Source organism: Oryctolagus cuniculus, chromosome 16, assembly GCF_051225735.1.
Source record: "Oryctolagus cuniculus isolate XC-2025 breed Fujian yellow rabbit chromosome 16, ASM5122573v1, whole genome shotgun sequence".
Taxonomy (NCBI): domain Eukaryota; kingdom Metazoa; phylum Chordata; class Mammalia; order Lagomorpha; family Leporidae; genus Oryctolagus; species Oryctolagus cuniculus.
In genome coordinates, this window is record NC_142882.1 from 57,603,829 (window position 1) to 57,629,758 (window position 25,930).

The 25,930-nt window shown below is 49.6% G+C and overlaps 1 long non-coding RNA gene across 1 annotated transcript in view; it reads right to left on the bottom strand.

Annotated features, from left to right (window-relative positions):
- Nucleotides 1-15,273: 15,273 nt before the first annotated feature.
- The window catches only part of LOC149121767 (uncharacterized), a 51,407-nt gene continuing 40,750 nt past the window's right edge, over nucleotides 15,274-25,930 (bottom strand). The window contains exon 2 of the long non-coding RNA XR_016223001.1: nucleotides 15,274-16,089. This is a non-coding gene — a long non-coding RNA (uncharacterized LOC149121767). The remainder of the gene's footprint in view (nucleotides 16,090-25,930) is intronic.

Genomic DNA, 25,930 nt, shown 5'->3' on the forward strand with positions numbered 1-25,930 from the left:
GAGTTCAATGGTATTATTTTACCCAACCCTGTATCACGTGCTGCTGGAAGTACAAAAAGCAAAGAAAAAAAAGCCCTCTGCGGTTTGTGGATCCCTCTGTGGCAGAGGAGACAGCTGTACGTTTTCCCCACTGTTCGGCCTTGTCCACGTTGCCTAATGTTTCAGTCCTCAGTTTCCCCATGTGTAATTCCAATGTCCCCACTGGAATTCCTACTTGGGCAGTATTCCTTTCAGCTGACATTAATCCAAGATGTGGCCTTACAACAGTTACATGAGAAAGCATTTAGTCTTGGTGCCAGTGACTTTTATCACAGTGGTGCCCGTGCTTGCACTCGTAAGGTTGTAAGGCCTGTTTTTATTTCCGTGATTAATAAATCCTTGTTGAATAAAGGAATGAGTCAAGTTTAAAATAGCTCCTAAGGCTGGGTCATCGTACTCTGTTTATTTTAGTGCCCTCCAACCTAACTAGTATTCTTTTAGTATTTATTCATGGAGAAATTGACATATGACAAGATTCTTATAAAACATGAAGGGAGGGGCGGGTGTTGTAGCACCACGCAGGGTGCCCATATCCCTGTTGGGCTGTCTGGGATGGAGTCCCAGCTCCACATCAGCCCCCTGCTAATGCGTATAGGAAGCAGTAGAAGGTGGCCAAAGCACTTGGGTTCCTGCCTCTCATGTGGGAGTCCTGGGCGGAGTTCCAGACTTCCTTCTGGCCCAGCCCCAGTTGTTGTGAGCTTTTGGGAAGTAAACCAGCAGGTGGAAGATCTCTCTTTTTGCTATCTTTACCTATTTCTTTGTCACTCTGCCTTTCAAATAAATAAGTAAGTAAATCTTGTTAAAAATAGAGAAGAGATAGGTCAGCCAGCTTCCACAGGCTCCTGTCTCACTGCAGGTACGAGTCAAAATCACGCCCATTAGCCGCACAGGACCTAACCTCTTCTCCCACTGCTCTTTCCTGTCGTTCACGCGGCACAAATCACGAAGGCTCCTTGCTCATCCTTGGATGCACCAGGCAGGCTTCTGGCCCAGGGCCTTTGCACGTGCTGTCCCCTCAGCCAGGGATCCACTCCCCCACTTGCTCTCCCTCACCTTCACTGGCTCAGGGATACTCCCCACAAGCATCAGATTTAAAATTGTTCCACTTTATTCCATGCCCACAGCTCTTTGTTTTCCGCTACAGATCTCACCTCCAGCTGCTCTGCGATGCACTGTGCATTCTCACGTCATCATCTAGAATGTACGTTCCGGGAGGGCAGAGGTTTTTGTCTGTTTTGTCACTGATGCTTCCCTGGCATCCAGAAGCGTGCTTGGCAGATGGTGGACACACACACATTTGCCAAGGGAAGTTTATAATTGTATAAGGCTTTATGTCTCAGATCTCTAGAGAGTCAGGTGGCAAAAAAAAAAAAAAAAAAAAAGCAGAAAAGGAAGAAATAAGGGTATGAAAGAGAAGAAAGAAAAAGAGGATGGGAGAAAGGAAAGAGGGGGGAAATGGAGAGAGAGAGATCTTTCATCCATAAGTTCACTCCCCAAATGCCTGAGACAGCTGGGGCTGTGGAAGGCTTAAGCCAGAGGCCAGGAGCTCCATCTGGGTCTCCCATGTGGCTGGCAGGGACCCAAGTCTTGGACCATCACCTCCTGCCTCGCAGGTGCATTAGCAGGAAGCTGGACTGGAAGCAGAGTAGCTGAGACTCAAACCAGGCACTCACGTTTAGAATGTGGGCATTCCAAGAAGCAGCTTAATCCGCTGCAGCACAATGCCTGCTCCTCCCTTAAGTCTTGAAGACCCTTCATACTTCCCAAGTTATATTTCTGAACTACTTCCTCCACGGGTGAAGGTGACCCTCCGTGGGTCTGATCTGTGCGACAGGAGCCAGGGTGATGTGTGTCCCTTTACCTCAAGCAATCTTTATCCTCTCTCCTGGGTCTGGGGTTCCATATGCCTCAGCCATGGACATGATAGGAGGGGACCCCTCAGGGAAGCCCTTGCCTCATGACAGCAAATACAGTGGCCTCGAGTGACATCCTGGGGTCCATGTGCTGTTCCTGTGTTTGGTTGATTAAACCTTTGTTGTGTCTACCAAGCAGGGCAAGACGCCGCCAAGATTGTCCAGGACTCAGCAACTTCCCTTCAGTGTGAAACTTCCAGGGCTAAGAACCCCAAAAGTTTCAGGCAAACCTGGATGAGGTCCCATCCGATAGCCTGGGCTTGTTTGTTGGTTTGCTTGTTTAGATGCTCCCTTGTTAGGCTGAATAAAGGCCTTTCAGAATGTCACATCTTAGTCTCTGAAACCTGTGGCCCCATTGCTTAAATGGCAAGACAGATGACTGCAGATCGATGAAATTAAAATTGCTGAGATGCAGAGGTTGTCCTGGGCTCTCCTGTGGGCTCCATGTGATCACAGGGTCCTCGGGGTCAAAGAAAGAGAAGGCGATGTGACCATGGAGCAGAGGTTGGCAGCAGATGGAGGAAGGAAGGCGCAGCCGGCCAAGGGCCTAGGAATCTTCCAGAAGCCTCCAGAAGGAACAGAGTCCTGCCTGCACCCCGACTTTAGACTTTTGACTTCCAGAAATACAAGAAAACTAATCCATGATGCTCTAAGCTAGCAGCATTCGCGACACTTTGGTACTCTTTCCATCCTTCTCTCTCCCTCTCCCCTCTCTCTCCCCGTCCTCGCAATCTCACCAGTTAGAAAGTTTCCCCACTTTTAAGGACTTGTGCGATTAGACTGAGCCCACCAAGTACTCAGAGCAATCTCTGTGTTTTAAGAGAACCATCAACCTTCATGCCATCTGCAAACTCAAGCACCCTTAGCCCTGTGACACAGTCACAAGCTTGAATGACTGGGATGTGGACATCTTTGGGGAGCCATTGTCCCTCTCGTACCCAGTGATTCTACTCAAGTTCTGTTTACCCCAGTAAAACGAAAGTTTATGTTCAGACAGAAACACATGTGTGAATGTTCATAGCGTCTTCATGTGTGATTGTCAAAAACCGGAAGCAACCCAGATGTGCTTGTATTGATGCATAGACTTTTTTAAGACAGAGTGGAAGAAGCCACACTCAGAGGCCATGGAACACAGAGCTCCATTGGTATGACTGTCTGGGAGAGGGAGCTGCACAAACAGCAGATAGAATCGTGAGTGCTCGGGACCAAAGAATGGGATGGGAGTGATTAATAGAAGGAATGAGGGGGCCATGAAAATCTCCTGACTTGATTATGGTGATGCTTTTGTGCCTGTCTGAGTTCACCAAAACTCTTAGCACTGGGAGAGAGCAGGCCTTCGGCACAGTGAGAACTCTGCTTGGGATGCCCACATTCCATATTGGAATGTGAGGGGCCAAGTCCTGGCTCCCACCCCCATGTTCAACTTCCTGCTAACGTGCACCCCGCGAGGCAGCAGTGACAGCTCAAGTAGTGGAGGCCCCGCCACACACACAGGAGACCCGGATTGAGTTCCTGGCTCTTGGCTTGGCCTGGTTCCACCCCAGTCACTGTGGGCATTTGGAGAGTGAACTAGTGAACTCTCTCTCCTTCTCTCTCTGTCTCCTTGTGCCTGTCTCTCTAGCAGATAAAATGCTGAAAATAATGAAAGAGAAACCTCATAGCAGTGCCCAGGAAAAGGAGGAATTTTGCTGGGAGTAAAATTCACAAAGCTGACTTAGAAACGTGGGAGCAGGTTGGGAGGGGGGGAAGTTAGGGCTGAGCGGTTTTATTCTGAGACGCTTGCCGCTGTCTTCCTCTAACTGTGGTGTCTGCTGTCCCGGGAGGGGGCACTCAGGCTGTCCCCTCGGTTGTGAGTCACAAGGTGTCATCAAGGCTGTAACTTCTCTCTCGCGCCCTTTCCCCCATTAAAAAAGAAAAAATAAAAAGTGGGGGCCAGCGCTGTAGCACAGTAGGTTAATCCTCCGCCTGCAGCACCGGCATCCCTTATGGGCACTGGTTCTAGTCCCAGCTGCTCCTTTTCCAATCCAGCTCTCTGCTATGGCCTGGGAAAGCAGTAGAAGATGGCCCAAGTGCTTGGACCACTGCACCCATGTGGGAGACCAGGAAGAAGCTCCTGGCTCTTGGCTTCAGATCGGCGCAGCTCCGGCTGTTGTGGCCATGTGGGGAGTGAACCAGCAGATGGAAGTCCTCTCTCTCTCTCTGTCTCTACCTCTCTCTGTAACTCTTTTTTTTTTTTTTTTTTGACAGGCAGAGTGGACAGTGAGAGAGAGAGAGAGAGACAGAGAGAAAAGTCTTCCTTTTGCTGTTGGTTCACCCTCCAATGGCCGCCACGGCCGGCGCGCTGCTGCCAGCACACCGCGCTGATACAATAGCAGGAACCAGGTACTTATCCTGGTCTCCCATGGGGTGCAGGGCCCAAGCACTTGGGCCATCCTCCACTGCACTCCCTGGCCACAGCACAGAGCTGGCCTGGAAGAGGGGCAACCGGGACAGAATCCGGCGCCCCGACCAGGACTAGAACCTGGTGTGCCGGCGCCGCAAGGTGGAGGATTAGCCTAGTGAGCCATGACGCCGGCGTAACTCTGTCTTTCAAATACATAAAAAATAAATCTTCCTAAAAAAAGTGGAGATTATATTTTGACTGTGTGGATATAAGGTTTTCCTTCTGATTTTAAAAGAATTTAAACCTTCTGCAAGTCTCTCAATGGACGTGCAGCCTTGACCCTGTGCCCGGTGGGAAAGTGGGCCTTGCGCAGGACCCACACCAGCCAGGAAGGAACGTGGGGCGATCGCTCCCTGCCAGGCAGTGAGCAGGAGCTGGCATTGTGCATTCAGCTCCTCGTGCTGTCATTGATTTCCCAACAGCTTCACACAAGCCAGGTCACCTCTCTGAGTCTCAGGTCCCCAAGGTGTGAAGAAGGGATAAAAATCCAGCATCACTTAAAGCCTCTTCTGGGAGACGTGGATATTAAAAATTGATCCAACAAATATTTGCTTTGCACTGGGCACTGTGTGATAGATGGAGAAACCCAGGATAAATCCCCCACGGTCTCCGACCTGAATCCCCTCCATAGAACACTGTAGCATTAAAAATGCACAAAGCAGAAGATCTTGAAAAAGCACTAGCTTCTCTTTTGTCTTTTTTTTTAATTGTTCCTTCAAATTTAATTATTTTGCCTGTAGCCGTGGTTTCGTGACAAATATAAATTCTGGAGAAATGGGATTTCTAGTGCGGATTCCTATTAACAACTCACGAGAGCTCGCCAGTGTCCTGGCTCCAAAAGCCCAGCTTCTCAATAACGCTGCCTGTCTATCAACGGTCTAGAAAGGTCTTTAAAGGCCAGTGGCGCCATCACTTATCCTCCCACTCTGGTAAGTGGGAAAGGGAGCAGATGGGTCAGTGTCTGTCCCGTGCAAATTGCCTTTCGCTCGGATGACGGCAGTGGGCAGGTAAGATGGCATAGTTGGCCGGCGCCGTGGCTCACTAGGCTAATCCTCTGCCTGCGGCGCCGGCACACCGAGTTCTAGTCCCGGTCAGGGCGCCAGATTCTGTCCCGGTTGCCCCTCTTCCAGGCCAGCTCTCTGCTGTGGCCCGGGAGTGCAGTGGAGGATGGCCCAAGGATTTGGGCCCTGCACCCCATGGGAGACCAGAAGAAGCACCTGGCTCCTGGCTTCGGATCAGCGCAGTGCGCCGGCTGCAGCACGCCAGCCGCGGTGGCTATTGGAGGGTGAACCAACGGCAAAGGAAGACCTTTCTCTCTGTCTCTCTCTCTCTCACTGTCCACTCTGCCTGTCAGAGAAAAAAAAAAAAAAAGATGGCATAGTTAAGGGAAACAGCCTTCCCCAAGAACTATGCCACTGCCAGTTCCCGCTCAGGCACGACCTGCCTGCTCTTTCCCTGCAGGATCTCTCTGAAGATTCAAATACTCCTGCCACCCACTGATGGTTTTGTACAGGGGCAATGCAAGCTCCGAGAATTTGGTAGAAGGACCCCTGGACTAAAAGAGGAACAAAGTCAGGGCAGGGATCTTTGAGGCAGGCCCCACCCTGCCCCACCCATTACAATCGTACCCTACCTTGGAGATGGATTTCCTGTTGCTCAGCCAACAGATATTTATCCCATAGCTAGGCCCTAGTTACGAGGGGGACATCGGTGTCAGTCTCAATGAAAAGCGTCTGCTTAATGTTATCAGTGACAATCGACCTCAAATGTCACCCATATGTGTGGCTCTATTTTTAGAAATGAGCGATGTTTGCATTCTTCCCCCATTACTTTTATGGTTTTGCTGTAGTTACTATGGATTCAAAACGATCCATTGCACACACTGATCTTGAACATTACTCATCCAAGGGTACTTCAGTAGGTTCATAGATGGGGCTGGTGCTGTGGCGTAGCAGCCGGCATCCCTTATGGCCACTGGTTCTAGTCCCGGCTGCTCCAGTTCCAATCCAGCTCTCTGCTATGGCCTGGGAAAGCAGTAGAGGATGGCCCAAGTCCTTGGGCCCCTGCACCCGCATGGGAGACTAGGAGGAAACTCCTGGCTTCGGATTGGCGCAGCTCCGGCCATTGTGGCCAATTGGGGAGTGAACCAGAGGATGGAAGACCTCTCTCTTGTCTTTCTCTGCCTCTCCTTCTTTCTCTGTGTAACTCTGACTTTCAAATAAATAAATCTTTAAAAAAAAGTTTCATGGAAAATGGAATTAAAAGTATGAGTTTAATTGGTGCAAAACCTTTTTTGAAATCTATGCACGGCTTTTTCATAATATACTTTTTCCATATATGAAAACAATTTTTGTACCAAAATAAACACATACGTTTCATAAGCTTTTTGAGGTACCCTCAGAACTGCCTCTCATTATTGTAAATTTCTATTTAATTATGCACCCCTTGTTAGCTGAGCCCCTTGAAACTAGTACCTTTAACATGTCAATCACACACTTTTTTCCTGCTCCCTAGTTCCTCCTGCCTTCACTCCGGAGCTGAAACCGCCTGGCGCTCAAGCCACTTCTGCAGGTTCATTACGTGACCGCCGTTACTCTAAGAGTGGAGGCTGGAGCCCCACCAATAATAAGGTTTTTCATCAAGAGAACTGTAGAACCCTAACAACACAAGGGTATGTGTGTAGCTCTTTTTTCCTTAAGCTAACAGCTCTTGGCCCTTCTCTGTGCCCTCTAGGCGCATGCAGAGTTTTTATTTCTGTAACCTGAGCTTCGCAGCTCCTGCCAGTCCGAGCAGACAATGGAGAGGGCAGGGCTTCCTTGTAAAATAACAGCGGTCATGAGCCTGATTTCTCCCAACAGAACCCCTGGACACTCCCCGCCCTTCTCCCCAAATCTGCTTGGCCTCTGCCACCACTCTGCAGGAAGGGCTGGGTAGACAAGGGCTCCTCTGCTGGCATGGCGACACCTGATTTGCCCTCCCAGACTGAGAGCTGTGAAAGGGAGCAGATACCATCGGCTGCTCCTGGGGTCTCACTGGCTGTCCAATAAGACCAGCATCCAGAGCAATCACAATGCGGTCAAGGCCAAACCACACCCAGGAACAAAGCAGCCACGTGGGCCTGGGGGAGGGAGCAGATGTGGGAAGCGTGATGGGTGGCAGGTAGGTCACAGGGGAGATCCTAGTCAGAGGGACAAACAGGGGCAAACCTCTAGCAGCCAGCTGTTCTCAGCCCTGGTTGAACATTAAAATGACCCGGGGAGATTTCAAAGAAAAATACTGGTGGAGGCCCAGATGGCAGAGTATCTGGCTCCATCGGCCCGGGGCTGAGACCGAGCCAAGGACATTTACAAATGTGCCCCAGACTTGGTAGGCTCTTCTCCCAGGCCCCCTAGGGCCAGTGCCTCGTGCTCGCTGCTGACCCCGAGGCCTGCACTCTCCACTGCAATATGCGAATGAGTGGGGGAAGGGGAAGTCTCCCTTAGAGAAGGAATTCTGATTGGTTAACGTGGAAGAAATGAAAGAAATAGAAAGTCACCCTTAGAACCCTGGAGTACTGTCAAAAGACAGAATTAAAACAAACTGAAGATCTGAACTGGCTTTCGTTCCCAGTGCTGGAATCAAGCAACAGCTCGTTACATAAAACAGAATCAGCGCTCCGATGAGCTGAGCAGAGGCGGCTGGTTGGACAGAGAGGGGCTGGGGAACACAGACACAGAAAACAACAAGCAGAGCGGTCAGTTCAAAGTTACCTTTTTTTTTTATAAAGGGTGAGACAGAGGGGACTTCTCATCACGCCGGCTAATCCCGGCTTGAGTTCCTGAAGACTGGATAATCAGCTCAACATCTGCTGCTCCAGGGAACTTCCGCGTGAAGCCTGATTTTGGTCTGACCTGTGGGGCCTAGCACAGAAGCGGAGCACAAACCAATGGCCTCCTGTAAATTTTGCTTAACAGTAAGAATTGCTATTGCAAGATTCATAGAAGAATGCTAAAATCCGTGGGCAAAACTTTGAGAAACATTGAGACTATTCTGCAAAGCATCAGTCTTCCCGCAAACATTTTTGAATTACTGTGGTAGCTTTAACACATATCCACAGTCATACACACACACACACACACACGTACTTCAAAAAGCTCATGGAAAATGGAATTGAAAGATAAGTTTGGGAACAAAACTCTTGGAAATCATGCAGTTTTTTCATGATAGGCATGGATCTCAAAATGCTTTGCACCACATAAACATCCCGTGCTTCCACTCTCCTTGAACTTTTCTAAGTGTCTTTGTATGTATGTGTGGATACATGTATTTTTTTTCTCCCTCTAAAAGGTGGGGTGAATTTCCCTCCCCTTGAGTGTGAACTGGACTTGGTGACCCACTGGCTGACCTGTAGGGAATGAGAAAGGCCAGAGTCAGCAACGGAGAAGGCGTTCCCAGCACGTGCTCGGGGTGAGCGCCGGTAGTGACCCGTCCTGTCGCCAGCAAGCGCCCTCCGATAGGTGCACCCCTGGTGGGACTCTCCCCAGAAACCCACAGCCCTGGCTTAGCCATGAGAAAATACCAGGGACCCACACTTGCCGACCAGGGCTCTTTAAAAGTGGCGAGGCCTCAGGGCAGACATCTTTCCTAGCAGTGAAGACTCGCACATCCTGAATCAGAGCAGCTTGGTTCAAGTCCCAGCTCTGGCTCCTGACTCCAGCTTCCTGCTAACACGCGTCCCAGGAGGCACAGTGGTGGCTCACGTCGCCAGGTTCCTGGCACCCACATGGGAGACTGGGCTTGAGTTCCAGGGTCCTGGCCATGCTGGGCACTGAGGCATGAGCTAGCAGAGGAAAGCCGTCCCTTGCCATCTGCCTGCCCTTCAACTAAAATAAATGAATAAAGAAGTGTAAGCGTCAAGAGCCTGGGAAACAAGGAAAGACAGAGGTTTTCACATATTGCAGACGGCCAAGGCGCAATGTCAGATCCGTGGGACTTCCTAGCTTGGATCCTTGAACGAAAGGCTTCAGTGGAAGAACAGCTGAGTTACTATTACTGCCACAGTTAGGGAAATGCTGGCGGCGGGGAGCTGCTCGTGGGCACACGGGAGCTCTGTGCACGGCTTTACGACTTCTCTGTAAATTAAAATCGTCCTGAGCTTTAGAAGTTTGAAACGTAAACAAGTGACGTCTCCCAAACTGCGCACCAGGGGACAGTGATGAGCCTCTGGGGCTGAGAAGCTGGGTTCTGGGCAGAAGCACGGATCTGAGCTGAGTCCTAAAGTGATAAGGATGCCCTTAGCCGTTCGCAGGGCATGACGGGAAGTTTGTATGGTAACTTTTTTCTACAACCCACATGCTGGGGGGGGGTGGGGGGTGGGGGGATGTGTAGAAGGAGAGCTGGCTCTGGTGATGAGTGGTCTTTTCACCTTTCTGAGGGCAGCTCCCCCAGGGGCCTAAGGACCCCCGCTAGGCCCCAATTCTCAAAGGTCCACACCACCCCCCAGCACGGCCACACTGAGGGCAAGGCCTCCAACACGGGGACCCTGGCGGGACAAGCCACATGCAATCCAGGTGTAGCCCACACCCACATGATCCGCGCATCTGTGAATAGTTCTGCTTGAGCGTGCCCTTTGGTCACTAATCAGCAGCTGATTCAACTCTGTCCTTGGGCTGCTGGAGTTCAGATTTTAGACGGCAGAGAGAATTGCATGGCACTCTATTCACCTGACTGTGTAGCATCTCAAATTTACCTTCCAAAGGGGCAGGAAATAATAATAATAATAATAATAATAATAATAATAATAATAATAAACGACCCAGCTATCCTGACCTCTCCCCTGATCAAACGCTGAGAAGCCCACGTGCTTCAGCTGTCTCCCCTGGCACACGTTCCTCCTTCCACAGCTCCTAAGCAGCGTTCAGCTTGGTCTCCATTCCTTCTCGAGCTCCAAGCACATCTGGTAACTTCGTCCACCCCTGTCCAGAGCACGCATCACCAGCCCTGTGCCTGGGCCTAGCTCTGGTGTCCCCCAGATGGTTCTGCTCAGCCAAGATCCATTTAGGCTCTGCTAATCAGGCCAGATATGATGTAGATGGACTTACTTTCAGGGCACGAGGCGGAGGGAGCTAGTTTGGGTTCATTTTTTAAAGAACAGATATTATTTTTTTTCCCATTATTTAAGAATAAAAGAAAAGTGGAACTGATTCCCAAGTGAAAAGAATACCGTAACGTTGGCATTAAAAGTTGAATCCTTAAAAAGCCATAGAGTTAGACTTGTGTAATTTTTCTTTTCCTGATGCAGGGGCAGCGTGCATCTGAACATGCCATTCTGGCTGGCAGCAGTCAGAGCCTCGTTGCTTTGCCAATCACATTTGGGACTGTGGACACATTTCCACGGGTAGCGTGGAGTAGCCTGCTCAAGGGATGCTCTGCTCTCTGGCGCTGGTCCAAGACGAGATAAGTAGAGAAATCGAGAGAGGATGCTCACGTTGGCAAGGACGTGGAGTATCTGGAGCTCTCAGACGTTGCTGGTGCAAATGTAAAGGGGCCCAGGCACTTTGGAAACAGTATGGCACTCTCTTATAAAGCTAAGGAACTTAATGCACTCACCGTGACAAACCAGCAATCCTACTCTGAGGTAGTCATGCAAAAGAAATAACAACAGGTACCCACACAAAGACTTCTATGTGGTTGCATTATTTATAATAGCCTCAAACTAGAAATAACCTACATCTATCAAGTGTAAGTGAATACACACACTGTACAGTATCCATACTGTGGAACATTAGACAGCAAGGAAAAGGAATGAAATACTAGACAAGTGCATGAATAAATATCAAAGATGCTGTTTTAGCTGAAAGAACTCAATACACAGACTCCATATTGCAGAATTCCATGTATGTGAAATTTTATTAAAGGGTCCAGGGATCAGGATAAGGGTGTCTATTGCAAACAGACAGGAGAGAACTTTGGAGGGAGGTAGAACCTTTCCACCTATGGGTGCTGGTGAGGGTGCACACAGTCATCAGTACTCACCAGTTAGGACACTCAGAGGCAGTGTGTTCTGCTGTGTAGACATTACAGCTAAGACTAAGAGGAGGAAGGGGGAGGGGAGGGGAGCGAGAAGGGAAGGATGGGAGGAGGAGGAAGACAAGAAAAGGCTGGGGACAGAAATGCTCGTGAAAGTGAACGAGACTTTGCAGGGATGAGATAAAACCTCCCAGGGCCCCAGAGGAGACCGTTTAGAGCTCTTATTTTGTGCGAATCACAGTGAGTTCTGAGAGTCCTGTAACACCGATGCGGCAGCCAGGATGAACACACTCAGTTCTGCCAGCTCTTGCCGGACGGACACGGAGCGAGGAGGTGCCACTGGGCCTGGGGCACGAGACCCGAATCCTGCCACAGTGCTGTGCCCACGCCTCCGGAGGGCCGGGCACTTTCCCTGACAGCAAGGTGGCCTTCTCGCTGCCACATCTACTGTGTCTCGCTTCCCGACAGCATCTCAGGGATTCGCATCAACAGCTGCATGTTTGCATCAGTGATTCAGGCTGTTTCCATAGCAACACCTCTCATTCTCCGGAACTGCAATTTTCTGTCAATTTACTATTAATGGAAGACGAAACAAAAGCAAGCAGACAGAGCAGACAAACCTTGGTCCCTGAGACCGACTAGGAGAACAAGAAGGGAAAGGAGTGAATGTGTTATTTGCAAGAATTTAGTGAGTCCTGAGGTTATTTAGCATTTAACCATTTCATGATCATGATTTCATGGCCAAAGAATTTTTCTTCTTAAAATTGTTTTCTTTTGATTTGATCTTTTTATTTGAGAGAGAGAGAGAGACAGAGAGAAAGAGAGCTCCTATCTGCTGGTTACTCCTCACACGCCTACACTGGCTAAGGCTGGACCAGGCCAAAACCAAAAGGTGGAAACTCACTCAGTTCTTTCACATGAGTGGCCGAGCCCTGAGGACTACAGCCATCACCTGCTGCCTCCCAGAGTGCACATTAGCAGGACACTGGAATCAGAGAACTGGGAATCCAATCCAGGGATTCTGATATCAGATGTAGGCGTCTCAGCTGCTAGGCCAAATGCTTGCCTTTGACCAGAGTTTTTTTTGTTTTTTGTTTTTTTTGTTTGTTTGTTTGTTTGTTTATTTTTTGACAGGCAGAGTTAGACTGTGAGAGAGAGAGAGAGACAGAGAGAAAGGTCTTCATTCTGTTGGCTCACCCCCAAATGGCCACCACGCCTATCCGAAGCCAGGAGCCAGGTGCTTCCTCCTGGTCTTCCATGCGAGTGCAGGGCCCAAGGACCTGGGCCATCCTCCACTGCACTCCTGGGACACAGCAGAGAGCTGGACTGGAAGAGGAGCAACCGGGACAGAATCCGGCGCTCCGACCGGGACTAGAACATGGGGTGCTGGTGCCGCAGGTGGAGGATTAGCCAAGTGAGCCACGGCACTGGCCTTGACCAGAGTTTTCAAAGCTAAAACAGACCTTAAAATCATAAGTTCAAGTAGGAGTCACTAGTACCCATGCCATCCACAGTTCTGGCAACGGGACACTGGGCCACTTTAAGGTGTGGGAGGAGAGCACAAAGTTCATGCTACCCCACATTAGAAGACAACCCCAAGAGTGACCAGGAAGATGCCACAGTCTAAGTCCCACCTTCCAGTTTGCAGTGAGTGCATCTTGTTGGCAGGATCTAACTCAGACCCTGAACTTTACAAGCAGGGAAGTGTAACAATATAGTTAAAAAAAAAAAAACCTTTCACTTCTTGTCTCCTTCTAGCCAGCACCAAGCGATGGGCATCTCTGGTGACAAGTGACACAAGTGGCACCAGACCAGGGGCGAGACAAAGCCCTGCCACCAAAGGTGGAAGCACACAGGGATGACCCCCGGCTGCCAGAACTGAGACTGGCCCCTGTTGCATACACACAGGCCAAGGAGGCAGCAGAAAGCGCCTTGAGGCTGGGTGTGGGGAATAGCTCCTGGGGCTCCAAGTGTTGCATTTGCAGAATGAGGACCATCATCATCATGGTCTACAGTGCCCACGATAACCAGCTGACCAGGACCCTGGCAGAAAACCTCAGGATGCTCAATGCTAACACACGGTACCAATCCTGGTGCGAATCCCCAGGGCGGCAAGAAGGAGACCAAGCTGACTCCCAAGGGAGAAGAGACTTTCCACAAAAAAAGATCAAAGAGAATTCCAGAGCAACGTGATTAAAGGGAAATGAGGGCCCAGCTCAGCAGTCGCCTGCAGGAGCAGATCCAGCAGGGCGAGCTTCCCACCTGCTCTGCATCAGGACCCAGCCAGTGTGGCCAGCAGGTGCCGTGTGCTGCAGGGGTGAGGAGCTGCGGTTCTCCCTGAGGACAATCAAGGCCAGGGAAGGAAAATCAGCCCTCCCTTCCTGTCTCAGCTCATGTTACAAAGGGGCTGATGGTTCTCAAAAGAACACATCAAGAGCTGGCACCGCGGCTCACTAGGCTAATCCTCCGCCTTGCAGCGCCGGCACACCGGGTTCTAGTCCCGGTCGGGGCGCCGGATTCTGTCCCAGTTGCCCCTCTTCCAGGCCAACTCTCTGCTGTGGCCAGGGAGTGCAGTGGAGGATGGCCCAAGTGCTTGGGCCCTGCACCCCATGGGAGACCAGGATAAGCACCTGGTTCCTGCCATCGGATCAGTGCGGAGTGCTGGCCGCGGCGGCCATTGGAGGGTGAACCAATGGCAAAAGGAAGACCTTTCTCTCTGTCTCTCTCTCTCACTGTCCACTCTGCCTGTCAAAAAAAAAAAAAAAAAAAAAAAACCACCTGATTTCTATTGTTCTGGAAACAGATTCAAGTCAGTTCTTTCTACCTGGGTGAAGGAAGTCGCCTGGCTTTAAGCCGGTTGGTGGGTTGATGTTGGTGTGAATCCACAACCATTTGGGAAATTACGTTGAGAAGGAGACCGATACCATGCGTAGAGGGAGTGGAGTAAAAGATACCCCGACGCTGCCCCTGGGAGGAAATCCAGAGCAAGGACATCACGTTGGCGATCAGGTCACTGAAAGGATGAACGATCGTCAGGCTCACGGTCTGTGGCACAGCCACACTGCCTCTCTCTCTCACTCAGAGGAGCCATTGCACAAGCGCACGAGGAGGCGTGGCAAAGAGTGTTGACTTCCAATCATTTTCATTGGCAAAAAAGTTAGAAGAACCAGAGCATTCACCACTAGGGTGAGGGCTGGTGGACTTCAGAGCCGCCATTTAACAAGGACAAGATGAGATGGCATGTGCTGTCACTAAAGGAGCCCCCAGACACGGTGTCGGAAGGAAACAAAAGCCATAGCTGGGCAGGTGAGTGGCCCAGTGTGTCAGACTGTGTGGCCGAGAGCCTTGGCGCTGCTCCCCAGTGTGCTCCCTGCCGGTGCACACCCTGGAAGGGAGCAGACGATGGCTCAAGTACCTGGGTTCCTGACCACGTGGAGGTGCCTGGACCACCATCCATGGCCTTGCAGTTGCGCGTTAGCAGGAAGTTGGAACAGAAGCGGAGGCAGGACACAAGCCGGGCATTCCAACAAGAGATGTGAGTGTCCCAAGCAGAGGCCCAACCCGCGGCGCCACAGTGCCCACCCCAACAGGATGGTTTTGAACGTTGAAATTTGATGTTTGCCATGGTAAAACTATTATATACTCATTACAGAAAATTCAAAGTATAAGTGAACAAGAAGTCACCTATAAATTCCCCATTAACATTTGGCATATTTGTTCCCAGACTTATCTTTATGTATTTTTAAAATGAGTTCATCATGGATAAAGCATCTTCTGATTTTTTTCATCTTCATCCTGCCAGCTTGGTTATAACCACCAGAAGCCCATCTGTTAATATTTGTCTTCCACTTGGAAAAATTCAGCTATGTCTCATAATAATTATTTTAATACTACATATAATTATTTTAATACTATAGATAATAATTTTAACACTATACATAATAATTATTTTAATACTATAACAAAATTGACGGTACAGCTTTCTCAGCTGTAATTGTCATAAAAACTGATGGGCGAGTTCTTTCACTGTTACCATTTTACAGATTTGGAAACGGGCTTGGGAGAGTAAATCGCTTGCCCAAAGCCACAGCAACCTCCAGTCCCCGTTTCCTAGCTACAGGCTGGGCTGAAGCTGGCGGAGGGACGCTTCCTCGCCGAAGCCGCGAGTTTCAGAATGAAGAGCCCTGCCAAATCTTGAGCTAAGCAGTGAGCGGCAGGGCTAGAGGAAAACAAGAGTTCGGGAGCTAACCCCGAAGCCACCAAGCAGAGCCGAGCGAAAGCGAGGGTGAACGCGGGGAAAGGGCGGTGGTTTCTAGGCTAACCCCGGGGGCAGCGGGGGCGTGCACAGCTGGGTTTAGTAAGCGCAGACGATGCATGGGGCAGTGGGGACCTGGGACTCGTTCCTTTCAGCTACTGTGTTGTACAGAACACATCCCTTGTTTTCTTGAGTCGTTGCTGCTGCAGAATTGTCCGAGGGGATTTCCTGGTCTGGCTCTCCAGCCTCCTTCCTGCCCTCCTTGGGAACAGTCACAGAGGTCAGCACCCCTGGGTGCCCTGGAGGACATGTGTGGAGCCGCTTCCTCCTGCCTACTAATCATAGTAGCCATCAGGCTTCCAGGTGGGGGCAGTCCCGGTATGACCACTGGAAAAGTAAGTCCAAATCGAAAGATGTCGCGACACTGCTCTCTGCAAGACAGAAAACGTCTTAGTGTTTGGAGAGGAAAAGGCGCTACTTTACCGTAATTTTATTTCTTATTGGAGGCATCAGCCTGACAGTATCAGGGCCGTTTAAGTAAGAGTTTTCCTTGATGTCAGACAAAAGATCTATTTTGTACAAACGGCAGCAGAGGGCGCTCGTCTTACAGGTTCGCCTCTAACAGACCTTCTCAAAAGAGAACCCTTAAAATGCCTACATGTTTTGACAATTTGTGGTTTCTTGTGGAAGATAGATAGATAGATAGATAGATAGATAGATAGATAGATAGATAGATAGACAGATAGACAGATAAATGGATGGACAGACGGATAGATACATGATTGATAAATGATGGCTGGACATATAGGTAAATGGATGGATGGACTGATGGACAGATAGATAGGTAATTACTTTTATGGCTCCTCTCCTTTCCATTAATACTGTAAATGTGTGTCCATGGGTTTTCATGGACCTTAACATGCTCTCTTGTGGGTCCCCGAGTCGGTGGCCATGTAAAGTAGTCCGCTGGAGGGTTCGTGTGGCCAGGAACCAAGCCCTGCCAACAGGCAGCAGAGCTGTTCCGTCACGCGAGGGAGCCACCGTGGAAGCAAATTCTCCAGCCCCCAGAGAGCCTGCAGACGACTGTGGCCCTGGTCAACATCTTGACCACAACCTGATAAGACACGCTAGCCAGAGCCACTCAGCCACGCTGCTTCTGGATTCCTGACCCACAGGAGCTGAGAAGCCGCTGAGGGTTATCGTTCTGACACACTACATTTGGAGTGATTTGCACCATGGCAATAGCAATAATACTCCTTTCATTGAGACTGATGACATGTTTAACGCTGCTGTCTCTGCGCTTTCACAGGCTGGTGGCTGAAGCCCTGCAATGGCTCATCACTCATTTCAAGACGAAATTCACATCCGTTGTAGGGGGAGGCACCTGGCACGGGGGTTAAGGTGCTACTTAGGCCACTCTGCATCCCATATCGGAGTACCTGAGTTCCAAGTCCCAGGTCTACTTCCAATTCTAGTTTCCTAATGCAAACCCTGGGAAGAAGTGGGTCATGGCTCAAGAATTTAAGTCTCTGTCGTCCACATGGATGGAGATTTGAGATCCTGGCTTCATCCTGGCCCGTCCCCAGCTGTTGCAGGCATTTGGGAAATAAACCAGCAGATGGAAGATTGAGATTCTCATTCTCTCTCTCTCTGCCTCTCTCTCTCTCTCTCTCTTTCCCTTTCAAATTAATTTAAAAAAATTTAAAATATATTTTTGGGGCTGGCACTGTGGCATAGCAGGTAAAAATGTCACCTGTAGTGCCAGCATCTCATATGGGCGCTGGATTGAGACCTGGCTGCTCTATTTCCCATCCAGCTCTCTGCTATGGCCTGGGAAAGCAGTAGAAGATGGCCCAAGTCCTTGGGCTCCTGAACCCACGTGGGAGACCTGGAAGAAGCTCCTGGCTTCAGATTGGCACAGCTCCAGCTGTTGCAGCCACCTGGAGAGTGAACCTGGATAGAATACCTCACTCATTCCCTCTCCCTCTCTCTCTCCCTCCCTACCTCCCTCCGCTTCTCTGTTACTTTTATTTGAAATGTAGAGTCACAGAGAGGCAGAGGCATTGAGAAAGAGAAAGAAGTCTTCCATCCGCTGGTTCACTCCCCAAACAGCTGCAACAGCCAGAGCTGCACAGATCCAAAGCCAGGAGCCAGGAACTTCCTTCAGGTCTCCCACATAGGTGCAGGGGCCCAAGGACTTGGGCCATCTTCCACTGCTTTCCCAGGCCAGAGCAGAGAGCTGGGTCGGAAGTGGAGCAGCCAGGACTCGAACCGGTACCCATATGGGATGCTGGCACTGCAGGCAGTGGCTTTACCTGCTATACCATGGCTCCAGCTCTGAAAATATATATTTTTTAAAAAGCCCCAATCTCGGGCCGGCGCCGCGGCTCACTAGGCTAATCCTCCACCTAGCGGCGCCGGCACACCGGGTTCTAGTCCCGGTCGGGGCGCCGGATTCTGTCCCGGTTGCCCCTCTTCCAGGCCAGCCCTCTGCTGTGGCCAGGGAGTGCAGTGGAGGATGGCCCAGGTGCTTGGGCCCTGCACCCCATGGGAGACCAGGAAAAGCACCTGGCTCCTGGCTCCTGCCATCGGATCGGCGCGGTGCGCCGGCTGCAGCGCGCCGGCCGCGGCGGCCATTGGAGGGTGAACCAACGGCAAAGGAAGACCTTTCTCTCTGTCTCTCCCTCTCACTGTCCACTCTGACTGTCAAAAAAAAAAAAAAAAAAAAAAGCCCCAATCTCCCCACATAGCAAGGATCTTTTGTGATCCGGCTCCTAGCTCTTTCCCAGCCTCACCCAACCCACTCTGCCTTTTCTCTGTCCTCCTGTCTTTCCAGCTACTCAGAAACACATTTCATTGCTCTAGACATGGACAGATAAAATTGCCTGATAAAAGCAGGATGCTGGGTGGAATTAGAATTCCCGGTAAACTATGAATAATGAGTGTGGTTATGCAATATTAGGGACACACTTAGACTAAAAATATTGCACGGCACATACTGATTCTAAAAAGTTCTCGTTAAATTTGAGTTTCCCAGGGCACTCTGTACTTTCAGCTGCTAAATCTGGCACCCTACAGATGTGAGCTGCTTTCTCTGGGCTTATTCTCATTCTGTCCTACAAGACATCAGCCTTCGAGAGCCTATGCTCACCTCCTCCCAACACACACACACACACACACACACACACACACACCTAGGATAGGTCAGATGCACCTGCTGGAGGGTCCCACCCCACCTGTTACACCTCTCTCACATTGTAATTACAGCAGTCTCCTCTTATCTCAGAGGGATACATTGGAAGATCCCCAGTGGATCCCTAAAACAGCAGACAGTACCAAACCGTATATACACCATGCTTTTTCCCATATGCATACCTCTGATAAAGTTTAATTTATAAACTAGGCACAGTGAGAAAGTAACAACAATAGCTAATCATAAACTGGCAGCAATAACTGGCGCCATGACTGATGGTTCCAAAGCCACTATATACAGGAGGACAGCACCCTAACGCAAATCGGGGTGCCGCCATGGAAGGAGCAGGGACAGACACTGGGCTGGTGGAACCTGTGGGTGCTCACTCTGGTACTGCACCATTCGCAAGGTGGCTTTGTGTACGTCAGTGACATCCTGCGTCAGCTGTCCAGGGAAAGTTACGTCCTAATTGCCACTTCCTTAATGTGAGTGACAACGACTTCTTAAATATTCTAGAAGTCACCGTACCTGTGGAATATGTGGCTATAATCCTCTTCCTAAGAAAGGTGGACATGCGTGTTGGGGAGATTATCTCTACTTCACTTGCCTGCCTCTAGACGAGCAGAAACAAGTTACAGAAGCCATCTCCCCACGCGCTCTGTTTGTGTCACTGTCATCCACGTCATGTCAGGCATTTCTGGTCAGACTACTCACTCCAAGGGGCAGTGCAGTGGTGAAGAGACACGTCACCTGGGTTCCAGTCCCCGCTGTAGGAGTCAGGCAGATGCTACCCTCTCCGCGGCTGCAGTGTAGCATCCCTATGAAATGGGATCAAATAATAACAGAAAATAACACCTACAAGCTTGGAGTGCTATAAAGATTAAGATTTCTGGGGCCAGCACTGTGAGGCACTAGGTTAACCCTCCGCCTGCGGCGTCGGCATCCCATATGGGCGCCGGTTCTAGTCCTGGTTGCTCCTCTTCCAGTCCAGCTCTCTGCTGTGGCCCGGGAGGGCAGTGGAGGGTGGCCCAAGTGCTTGGGCCCCTGCACCCGCATGGGAGACTGGGAAGAAGCACCAGGCTCCTGGCTTCAGATCAGCGCAGCTCCGGCCATTGCGGCCACTTGGGGAGTGAACCAACAGAAGGAAGATCTTTCTCTCTGTCTCTCCCTCTCACTGTCTGTAACTCTACCTGTCAAATAAATAAATAAAATCTTAAGAAAAAAAGATTAAGACTTCATAGCTATAAAGTGCTTTGTTCAATAGCTGGCCCTTATGAAGTCCTTGGCAGTGTCTGATGCTGTCTCGAGTTGATCCCGGTTTCCCACTTGTCACTCACGGTGACAGTGTTCAGGAGACGATCCTAAGTGGCCTCGTCCCATGACTGAAGTTTGGGTTGCCGGGAGCAAGCCCTCCACTGTGGCCACAGACGCCATTCTCTGGGGCTGGAGGATGGCTTTACGGGATTACCACTCTTCCCTCTGCTGTCTTCTCCCTTCTTCAGGCTGTTCCACTGCCCTCTGCTGGGAAGGAGGAGCAGAGCACAGCGTTCCCAAAACTGATCCCTGGGGTTAGCTCACAACAGACAGCCTGCTTACCCCTGGAGGGAAGTCGCCAGCCCAGCAGCTGCCAGTGACAGCCCCTCTGCTCTGGGTGCTTCTTGCTTAGAGGTGGGAGTACCCTGAGGTCACACACGCAGTCCTTCCCTCCCCTCCTCTCCTCCAGCATCCTCGTCCCACGTTCTTTCCCAACTTCTCATCCACCAGAGTTGCCAAAGTAAAAATACAAGACACCCAGCTGAATCCAAACTTCAGATACGCGGATTCATCTTCCATTGGTAGTCATCTGAAATTGCAGTTTAACCAGGCATTCCGTATTTTGTGTGGCACCACCCCATGAGGGGTGCCGGTGCGGCTGGATTTCCTAAATGGCAGGTGGCAATGGCCCTGCCTCACCCCAGCTCAGGTCCAGGGTGCTCAGCAGCTCTGTAGTTCCAGCTGGGATCCGGACTGACTTCTATGCAAGTCCTATCTGCCCAGCCAAACACAAGGCTCGCTTCCCGCAACATACTCCCACAGGCTGCCGGCGAATTAAAGCTCTCTGCTCAGACAAATTCGGGAAGCTCTGCATTCTTCTTTTAAAAAATATTTACTTATTTATTTGAAAGTCAGAGTTACACAGAGAGAGAAGGAGAGGCAGAGAGAGAGAGGACTTCCATCCACTGGTTCACTCCCCAATTGGCCACAACAGCCGGAGCTACGCCGATCCGGAGCCAGGAGCCAGGAGCTTCTTCTGAGTCCCCCACGTGGGTTCAGGGGCCCAAGCACTTGGGCCATCTTCTACTGCTTTCCCAGGAGCATCAGCAGGGATCTGGATCGGAAGGAGAGCAGCCAGGACTCGAACCGGCGCCCATATGTAATGCCGGCACCCAGATGGACACTTAACCTTCTGTGCCACAGCGCCGGCCCCGTCTATGCATTTGTGTTGTCCATGAGTTTCAGATTCTTTTCTGCTATTATCTGTGTATATAGTAGGGTACTTCAAAATGTTTGTGGAAAGTGGAATTAAAGATAAGTTTACAATGGTGCAAACATTTTTTGAAATCCATGCATATGAGGGGTCTTAAAAAGTTTGTGGAAATGCATATTATGAAAAAACTGGGCATAGATTTAAAAACTTTTCCCAGCAAAACACCTTTCAATTCCACTTTCCATGAACGGTTGAAGTATCTTCCTATTGTCTCTTCCCCTCTCTGGTCTTTCCTCCTGGAATCCCCCTGAACGAAGACCACATCTGCACATCCCACCTTCTCTTTTAAATTCTTACTGTTTCCATTTCTCTGAGTTGCAATCTGGATAATTTCTCCAGATCTACCTCATAACCTATAAACTTTGTTTTTAAAAATGTCTTCCCACTCTTTATTCACGTCATTGAATTTTTATCTAAATAATGTTTCTTGTTTCTAAAAATTCTATGCATTACTTTTTAAAATCTGCCTGCTTCTTTTAAAAAAAAAGAATCTTATTCCTTGTTCACATTTTAATTTTTTCTTTCTTAATAATTTATACATTTTATATCCAGTCCTTCCAACATCTGAAATCCTTGGATATAAAATTCTGATGTTAATTGTTTCTGGGAACTCTGGAGAGTTCGTGTCCCCAAATGTTTTGTAATTCTGGACTTTGAACTCGTGTTTAATGGGCATCATATGTGTGAATATTGAAAGGTTTTGGTGGAAAATGAGTCCCTGGAGTGGGCATAACTGCATAAAAAAACCTTAAGGCGATCGCTTGCCTTGCAGTTCCTGGGTGGTGTATGTCCTCAGGGATCATGAAGTACAATGGGAGACTTTCCCCGACACAGTAACACAGGTCAAGGCAGAAGTACTTCCTCATCAGCTCCTTTTTTTTTTTTTTTTTTTTTTTTTTTTTTTTTGACAGGCAGAGTGGACAGTGAGAGAGAGAGACAGAGAGAAAGGTCTTCCTTTTGCTGTTGGTTCACCCTCCAATGGCCGCCGCGGCCAGTGCGCTGCAGCCAGCACACCGCGCTGATCCAATGGCAGGAGCCAGGTGCTTCTCCTGGTCTCCCATGGGGTGCAGGGCCCAAGCACTTGGGGCATCCTCCACTGCACTCCCTGGCCACAGCAGAGAGCTGGCCTGGAAGAGGGGCAACCGGGACAGAATCCAGCGCCCCGACCGGGACTAGAACCCAGTGTGCCGGCGCCGCAAGGCGGAGGATTAGCCTAGTGAGCTGCAGCGCCAGCCATAAGCTCCCTTTTCTAGAATGGACTTCCAGTCTCTCATGTCACCTGTCAGAGGAGCATCTGAGGATCCAGACTTAATCCAGCGCCGTCCAGGGCTGGCTCTCCACCACTGGAAGGAGCCCTCGGTGAGGATATGACTTCATTGTTAGCCAGCTGATCCAGTTCCCTTGACTCCTTTTGGTTTCTGTCTTTTTCCACCAAACTATACCCCTAATTGTGCACCTCTGTACATATATTTTACCTACTTTACCCAGACTCTTTCTGGGTTTTGTGAAGAGAAAGTGTTTTAGAGTGGTTCACTATGGAGCCACATCCTACATGCTGACACTCACTCTTAAGAGATTCATGGGGCCGGCGCTGTGGTGTGGCAGGTGAAGCCGCCGCCTGCAGTGCAGGCATCCCATATGGGCGCTTGTTCAAGTCCCGGCTGCTCCACTTACAATCCAGCTCTCTGTGATGGCCTATGAAAGCAGTAGTGGATGGCCTAGGTGCTTGGGCCTCTACACCCATGTGGGAGACCTGGAAGAAGCTCCAGGCTCCTGGCTTCAGATTGGTGCAGCTCTGGCTGTTGCGGCCAATTGGGGAGTGGACCAGCAGATGGAAGACCTCTCTTTCTCTCTCTCTCTCTCTCTGCCTCTCCTTCTCTCTCTGTGTAACTCCGACTTTCAAATGAGTAAATAATTCTTTAAAAAGAGAGAGAGAGATGCACATTTCATGGCGGCACATGGTGAGGCCTTGGACTGCATAAACTGATGGAGCCTTGTTTAGGTTGATATTTCTTGAACATTCATTTTTACCCCAGTACCCTTGATCAAAATGATACCTCTCCTAAAGGCTGGTGATTTCTGGAATGTGCTTTAGGAACCCCTAGTCCAGGGATTTCATATATCACTAGTACAGGAGAATCTAGCTGCTCCAGAGGTTCTTCTTGATGGTGCTGGGAAATTGCCAAGGAAAACTGAAGCTCATAGCCTGCATTCCTGAGCATTGTGGAGGGGGTGGGGGGAGTGCGTTTTGTTTTTTCATCATTGGTCCCCTGTGGCCTCCAGAAACAATGTGACCATGGGCACCTCTCCTGGCCAGCACACATCCTGGCGTTATCTCTCTTCACACATGGCGGGACAGGAAGTAGCTGCCGTCCTGCCCATGTTTCGTACCCCAAAGTTGCTGTGGTTTTATTCTGGGTGCTAAAACTTCCCAAGCCCAGTGTCATGCAATAAATTCGGTGGAACAGTTGTGTAAAATCTGTTCTGCTGTTTTTGAACAAGGGAACTTATTACATTTATTTTTAGGCCACAGAACGTCTATATTTCTGACAGCCCAGGAACAACCAACACTGGAACAGAAGTGCAGAGAGCTGCTTCTCCTAACCGAGAGGCTGAAGTGAAGCGCACTCCCTCAAAGTTGACCAAGTTTCAGTGAGCTACCTAAACAAAGTATAATCCTACGCAGTGTGCACTGGAGGCCTGCTGAATTAATAGGGACATGTCAGAAAGTTCTTTCACTCTGGTGCACGGATAGTAACAAGAATGTTCTAAATTGTAGAGCTGCAGAGTTAGGGAAATTAACTTTGTGAATATTTCCAGGGACTAGAAGAGTAGAACATTGCTACGGGACTTAGACTAAAGCAAGTTTAATCTAGGAAACAAACAGGAAAAACCAGCTTTATCTAGGACACGCTTGCATTGTTTGGCTGGTTATAGTGAGACTTTATCTGAAGATTGGGAAATGAATTTTAGGGTCTCTTCCAACCCTAAATTCTGCTTTTAAATTTCCCTCACCGCACTTAGGTGACAAATTTGTTTGATAAGCTTCTAGAAAAACATAAGCCACAACAGAGTGTGGCAAATAAATAGCCGACCAATTAGCCCATCAATCTATATTAAACCCTCTCTAGGGCACTTGGCCTAGCAGGTGAGATTCCAGTTAAGAAGCCCACATCCCAGATCAGAGCACCTGGATTCAACTCGCCTCCTGCTCCTGACTCTAGCTGCCTGCTGGAGCACACCCTGGGGGGCGGTGGTGATGGCTGAAGTAACTGTACTCCTGCCAGCCATGTGGGAGACTTGGGTTGAGTTCCAGGCTCCAGGCTCAGGCTGTGGCCACTGCAAGCATTCAGTGAGTGAAACAGGTATAGGGTTATTCTTTCTCTGTCTCTCTCCCCTCCACCTCTCCGTGTGAGGGATTCGAAGGAATAATGATCCCTTCCCTTGAAAACTGTCCAGTGTACCTGGAGAATGAGACAAGCATGTGAAAAGCTAGAAACAGGTCACCTCCTTTGTACAGGTGACAGTGTGACAACCCTGATAAAGTGTCTTTGGACTTCCAATTAAAATGCCTATGAAGATGCTGGAAAAGGTGAGAACTTACAACACAAAGAAAGACAAAGTTTCCAGAATATATTCTCCAGCCACTGAAAATAACACGGAGGTTATACCTCGGAAAGCATTTGTCTGTCTGCTCACACCTTTCTGCATCACACAGAGAAGCCAACCCACCTAAAAGAAGAGGTTCCTCTCCTGCTCGAAGGACCAGACATGCAGGATCAGGGGCCCGTGAGAATCAGCAGCTCTCTCTTCAGAGTGTCTTGCCTTGAGGGTTTGTGAGGGTACCATTCCTGCTTCCCCCATGGCACCCCTGTCTTTCAAATGCATTTGACATTGCAATTCCAAGAAAAAGTAGGGAAGACCAGCCCTGGTACACAGCATCCTGAGAAGTGTAGTGTGCGGTGGCTCGGGGGTGGGGGGGTGGTACCAGATGCATCCTGAGAGTGATGTGATGGGACCTCCTGTTCCATGGACCCCACTAGAGAACCAGGCGGCGAAGGTAGGAGATCTCACCTTAGGGCAGGAAAATACATATAAAAGACACATGTGTGCTAATTGGGGGTTTAGACCAATTTTGAATGTTTGAAGAAGGTAGAAGGGAAAAAATGAGGTCTATCAATGTGATGTAAAAGAAAGAAAGGCTAATGAAGGTAAACACAGCCAGCCCTCCTATATCCATCGATTCAACCAACTGTAGATCCAAAATATCAAGAAAAATTATTGCATCTGCACTGAACATATACAGACTCCTTTTCCCTGTCATTATTCCCTGTACCCTATAACAGAACAACTGTTCACACAGCAGGGATGAGGTATTGTGAGTAACCCAGCAGAGTGCGAGACACCTGGCCCAGGAAGTCATCTGATCCGACCCTGCCAAGGCAACCACAGGTGGTACTCAAAACTCAGTAAATCTACAGCAGGCTCATTTCTAAATCAACAATTTTGCGTGACCCATGAGTGATGTTATAAATATCCAAATAGTCCTCAC